This window comes from Nematostella vectensis, chromosome 6 (assembly GCF_932526225.1).
Source record: "Nematostella vectensis chromosome 6, jaNemVect1.1, whole genome shotgun sequence".
Taxonomy (NCBI): domain Eukaryota; kingdom Metazoa; phylum Cnidaria; class Anthozoa; order Actiniaria; family Edwardsiidae; genus Nematostella; species Nematostella vectensis.
In genome coordinates this window covers 16,995,886-17,001,885 of record NC_064039.1, presented here as the reverse complement: position 1 = coordinate 17,001,885, position 6,000 = coordinate 16,995,886, and the positions used below count along the sequence as shown (strand labels likewise).

General features: G+C 35.7%; 1 protein-coding gene across 5 annotated transcripts in view; it reads left to right on the top strand.

Moving 5' to 3' along the window:
- LOC5513327 overlaps positions 1-6,000 on the top strand; it is a 33,923-nt gene that overhangs the window by 14,689 nt on the left and 13,234 nt on the right. The window lies entirely within an intron of this gene.

The window sequence follows — 6,000 nt, the reverse complement described above, 5'->3', positions numbered from 1 at the left end:
ACCTAGTCTCAAAAAGCCATACTTAGCGTGCGTATACCTAGTCTCAAAAAGCCATACTCAGCGTGCGTATACCTAGTCATAAAAAGCCATACATAGCGTGCGTATTCCTAATAATAGAAAATAACAGTCTGTTATACGGCGAACGGCCCGTCCTCGGTATTTAACCCTTACGGAAGCTACGCGACGCGATTTCAAGATTGTTTCTGTGTGCCTGCAGTACTTGCCCCCTCCATCATCGTCATTCATGTGGGACAGATGAGGCCTAGCGAAGGATGGAAATAGAGCCTACTTAACCTCAGGAGCTACTGTAACTAATGGCTCTAAAGCTCATAAGTCTCACACCAAAAATTGACCTCTTTAAATTGAAACCAGTCCCGATTCTGGCCTTTCGGCTATTTACATATAACTCGACAACTATGCACGCACGAAGTAAAGAAAGATTGAAAGCAGCATATTATCGGATACGTCACTAGGTAACTGACTCTATTGAACTGTTGTTGCTGATTTTTCTATTATTAGACTGCGAGTACCTTATTGATACGATATTTCGCGTCATTAAATTTCGTGATTCTTGCGATTAAAAAAAAGCGAAATTTAAAAGACGCGAAATTAAATTTACCGTGAATTTTAATATCACGAAATTTGAGTAACCAACACATATTATTTGGAGGTTAAGCTTGTGAGGGACCTCGAGTCCTATTCTGTTGCTTCCCTCGGCCGTCGTCACCGTATATGTAAAAAATAAAAAATTAATAAAATATTTTTCTAAAGAAATGCATGTTTAAACTTAGTGTTTGATGTATTAAAGTTTAATATATGGCTTACAGTAAATAAAAAAAAAACCTATCTAACAGGCCAAAAAATTCTGAAACCTAGTAATTTGAATCAATATCCTCGTGTTCTTTTGGGATCTATTTTGAACAGTAATAAAAATACCACCCGTCCCCGCTGGTACTTTAAAGCTAGAAATGACAAACTGTTTGTACTTATCAAGTACAGATTCAGTAAAATCTATCAGGTATCAGCATAATCATTTAATGTTCAAAACACAACTTTTTGTGAAGAAGTAAATCAAACCAGTGTGATTCTGGTTCCTTATTCGCAGTTCCTTTTTCGTTTGTTTCCTTATTCTCTCAGTTCCTTATTCAAATCCGGGGGGTACTAACATGATACCTTTTCATTCGAGTTGAAACAGTATTTAGGCATTACAGTTAATTCAGAACAAGTCCAACAGCATTTTCGTCGGGTAATTCTGGTTGCTTTAACATGCTCTGCTGCTAAGCGGAGCTGTGGACATGAGACTCTATCTGCTACAAAAGGTAAAATAACGCAATGCGTGCAATCGCTTTCACAAATGAATCTAGGAAAAGAGAGGAATCTACATCTCATCTAATAAATGTATTTGTATATTTGGCTTTCCTTCCAAACGCATAAATATATTTAGAGAAAAATTATTCACGCTTTACTTGACCACGTACGCGGCTACGTACGTAGAAGGAATCTGACCTTGCTAACAAAACCACAATTTGATAGATAGTGCTTGTTGTCAATTAACACCTTGACTACTAGATAAGGCTCTGACAAAACAAATAGATTAGTGCAGTGACACGAATAGGGAACTGTTCCTTATTCAAATTAGTTTTTGCGAATAAGGAAATGGAATCTCCCAACGTCCGATTTCGTTTTACGACTTATCCGAATAAGGAATAGACTATGAAGAGGATTGTCAGTGCTTGCTCATCATTTCTCAATAAAGGAGATGAAATTATATAACGCCCGATTTCGCTTTAACGACTCCTTTCGAAAAGAGTTCTCGAAAAATGAAATGGTATTTCATAACTCCCGATCTCGTTTTGACTACTTATCCGAATAAGGAATAGACTAAAAAGAGGGTCGTTAGTGTTTTCTAAACATTTCTCGAATAAGGAAATGGTATTTCATAACGCCCGATCTTGTTTTAACTACTTATCCGAATAAGGAATAGACTAAAAAGAGGGTCTCTAGTGTTTTTTTTAAACATTTCCCGAATAAGGAAATGGTATTTCATAACGCCTGATTTCGTTTCTACTACTTATCCGAATAAGGAATAGATAAAAAAAAAGAAGGGTTCACATTTACCGAATAAGGAAATGGTATGTCATAACGCCTGATTTTGTTTTTACTACTTATCCGAATAAGGAATAGACTAAAAAGAGGGTTCTTTAGTATTTTCTAAACATTTCTCGAAAAAGGAAATGGTATTTCACAACGCCTGATTTCTTTTCAAATATTTACCCGAATAAGGAATCTACTTAAAAGAGGATTGTCAGTATTTTCTCACAATTTGTTTAGAGGAGTATATTCGCGCTTTACTTGACTACGTACGCGTGTAGAGGGAATTTGACCTTGCTAACAAAACCACAATTTGACAGATAGTGCTTATTGTCAATTCACCTTGGATACTAGATAAAGCTCTGACAAAACAAATAGATTAGTGCAGAGACGCGAATAGGGAACTGTTCTTTATTCAAGTTAGTTTTCGCAAATAAGGAAATGGAATCTCCCAACGTCCGATTTCGTTTTACGACTTATCCGAATAAGGAATAGACTATGAAGAGGATTGTCAGTGCTTGCTCATCATTTCCCAATAAAGGAGATGAAATTTCATAATGCCCGATTTCGCTTTAACACGACGCCTTTCGAAAGAGTTCTCGAAAAAGGAAATGATATTTCATAACTCCCGATCTCGTTTTAACTACTTATCCGAATAAGGAGTAGACAAAAAGAGGGTCGTTAGTGTTTTCTACACATTTCTCGAAGAAGGAAATTTCCTTTATTCGGAAATGATGAGCAAACACTGACAATCTTCTTCATTCCTTATTCGGATAAGTAGTTAAAAAGAAATCAGGCGTTTAAAATACCATTTCCTTATTAAAGAAATGTTTAGAAAATAATAAAGAACCCTCTTTTTAGTCTATTCCTTATTCGGATAAGTAGTTATGAAATGTTTAGAAAACACTAACGACCCTCTTTTAAGTCTATTCCTTATTCGGATAATTAGTTAAAACGAGATCAGGACCATTTCCTTTTCCGAGAACTCTTTCGAAAGGCGTCGTTAAAGCAAAATCGGGCGTTATGAAATTTCATCTTCCAATATACAAATACATTTATTTTCCTAGATTCATTTGTGAAAGCGATTGCACGCATTGCGTAATTTTACCTTTTGTAGCAGATAGAGTCTCATGTCCACAGCTCCGCTTAGCAGCAGAGGACGTTTAAGCAACCAGCATTACCCAAAGAAAATGCTGTTTGACTTGTTCTGAATAAACTGTAATGCCTAAATACTGTTTCAACTCGAATGAAATGAAATCATGTAAGTACCCCCCCGGATTTGAATAAGGAACTGAGCGAATAAGGAAACAAACGAAAAAGGAACTGCGAATAAGGAACCAGAATCACACTGGTTTGATTTACTTCTTCACAAAAAGTTGTGTTTTGAACATTTTCGTGCAATAAATTTCCTTATCTCTGAACCCAGATCGCGAAATTAAAGTTTCGTGAAATACGCCAACCCTATTTTTGCCAAATTAGGTGCACGCGAAATATAGTACCAATGAGATAGTAAAAACTTGATCTTTGGCCTCACAGAATCGAAACAGCGCTTGCAAACATCAATCCAATCCCGTAGATATGACACGACTACTGAAAACACAATGGCTTATTTGGGACAACAACTAAAAACAAAAGTCTCAAGTCAAAGCAAGGGGAAGTACTAAAATCAAAATATAGTATCATTGGGAGTTCCTCATCCAGTAACAACCCGGAACAGTCCCAGTATTAGTATTAGTGCCTCCCCGAATGTTGTATTACTAGGGATAAAAAATATGATAAAGGAGGGAGGGGGGGGGGGATCCTAAGTCTTTCGACTTACCCGGTAACATAGTATGAAGGAAGAGTTTCAGGGAGGAGGGGGAGTCGTAGTTTAGTGAAGATTTTTTGCTATTATTATATCATAGCTGAAATATTGTTTCATTCTTCTATCTATGGCTTGTGTTTATTTCAGTGTTGTTTTAATAACAATTCAAAGGTGTATGGGAAATCTTATAGCCGTTTGAGAATAGACCCATGTAACAATTCTTATAGCAGTCTGAGAATAAATGCTCGTGACAAATATTATAGAGAATAGATACATGGAATAAATATTATATCCGTCTGAGAATAGATACATGGAATAAATATAATATCCGTCTGAGAATAGATACATGGAATAAATATTATATCCGTCTGAGTATTGATACATGGAATAAATATAATATCCGTCTGAGTATTGATACATGGAATACATTTTATATCCGTCTGAGTATTGATACATGGAATAAATGTTATATCCGTCTGAGTATTGATACATGGAATAAATATAATATCCGTCTGAGTATTGATACATGGAATAAATGTTATATCCGTCTGAGTATTGATACATGGAATAAATATAATATCCGTCTGAGTATTGATACATGGAATAAATATTATATCAGTCTGAGAATAGATACATGGAATAAATATAATATCCGTCTGAGAATAGATACATGGAATAAATATTATATCCGTCTGAGTATTGATACATGGAATAAATATTATATCCGTCTGAGAATGGATACATAGAATAAATGTTATATCCGTCTGAGTATTGATACATGGAATAAATATAATATCCGTCTGAGTATTGATACATGGAATAAATATTATATCCGTCTGAGTATTGATACATGGAATAAATATAATATCCGTCTGAGTATTGATACATGGAATAAATATTATATCCGTCTGAGTATTGATACATGGAATAAATGTTATATCCGTCTGAGTATTGATACATGGAATAAATGTTATATCCGTCTGGGTATTGATACATGATGCACTTACGCAGAGCATCTTCGGCGGTATCTTTGGTCCTTTGAGATGCTTTCAGGATAAGGTAGGGGTCGTATTCACGCTGTTCGGAAACATTTTTAAAAGCTGTGACCCCATATCCATATTTATTGTTGTATCTTTTGTGACGCTTCCGGTTGGATAAAGTTATCCAAACGAAGAAGCCAAAGGAATGGCGGACATTTTCAGAGACACAATTTATTCCATGAAACAATTTCACGTTTCTTTTTGCAATTAAAAAACTTTAGATATGAAAAGAGATCTAGAGAGATAATACGCGGGCAAAATGTATGATTGGTTTTAGGTGCCTTGTGCCCCACACATAGAATATCGTGACGTGTTGCCTCTAAGGTCGTGGCCATACCTCGCTAACATTAGGCCCGCCTAAAGCGGAGCCAACAATCCTCCAAATTTACAAGCATAAATAACTTGGACAGAAATCTTGGAAATCACAATTCTCACAATGTGATGAGGTCCCAAGTCTTGTGATACCCGCCTAATGCGATGAGTTGACAGCCTTGTAGTTGATTGTTTGCTTTTGTGCTTACTCGCTTTACGGGACAACCATGTCATTCTCTATGTAATTACCATTCCTATAGAAAAAAAAAGTAACAAATCAAACGTACAAAAAAAACACAGTGAGTATATAAATATGAAAATACAATGTGCATTGTGGTAATATCAACCAGAAGACGAAAAACCGCTTGTTACAATGCATCGATCGAAAAGGAATTAATGCAACAGCGACATACAGAGTTGGAATTGTTTACTCTATCAGTATAGTACTCCAACCCTTCTCCTACCAAATCTTGAATGTTTGTATGTTTGACGGGATTATTTGTCGAGCGAATATTTCTTTGAGCAAAGTTGTGCTTATATTACGAGGGGAGCGAGTTGCGAAAAGCGCGCGAAATGAAACAGGCGCAGGGTTCCCATATGTTCAAAATAAAAACACACAAAACGTCAAATTATTGTAGGTTTTACTGTATTTTTCAGGGTTTTATAAATAATTCAACATTCACGGATAGTGCAAAAGTGTATTGTGTTTTTATTCTACCAAGGAGAGATATTATAAAATTATCGCAAAGTGTG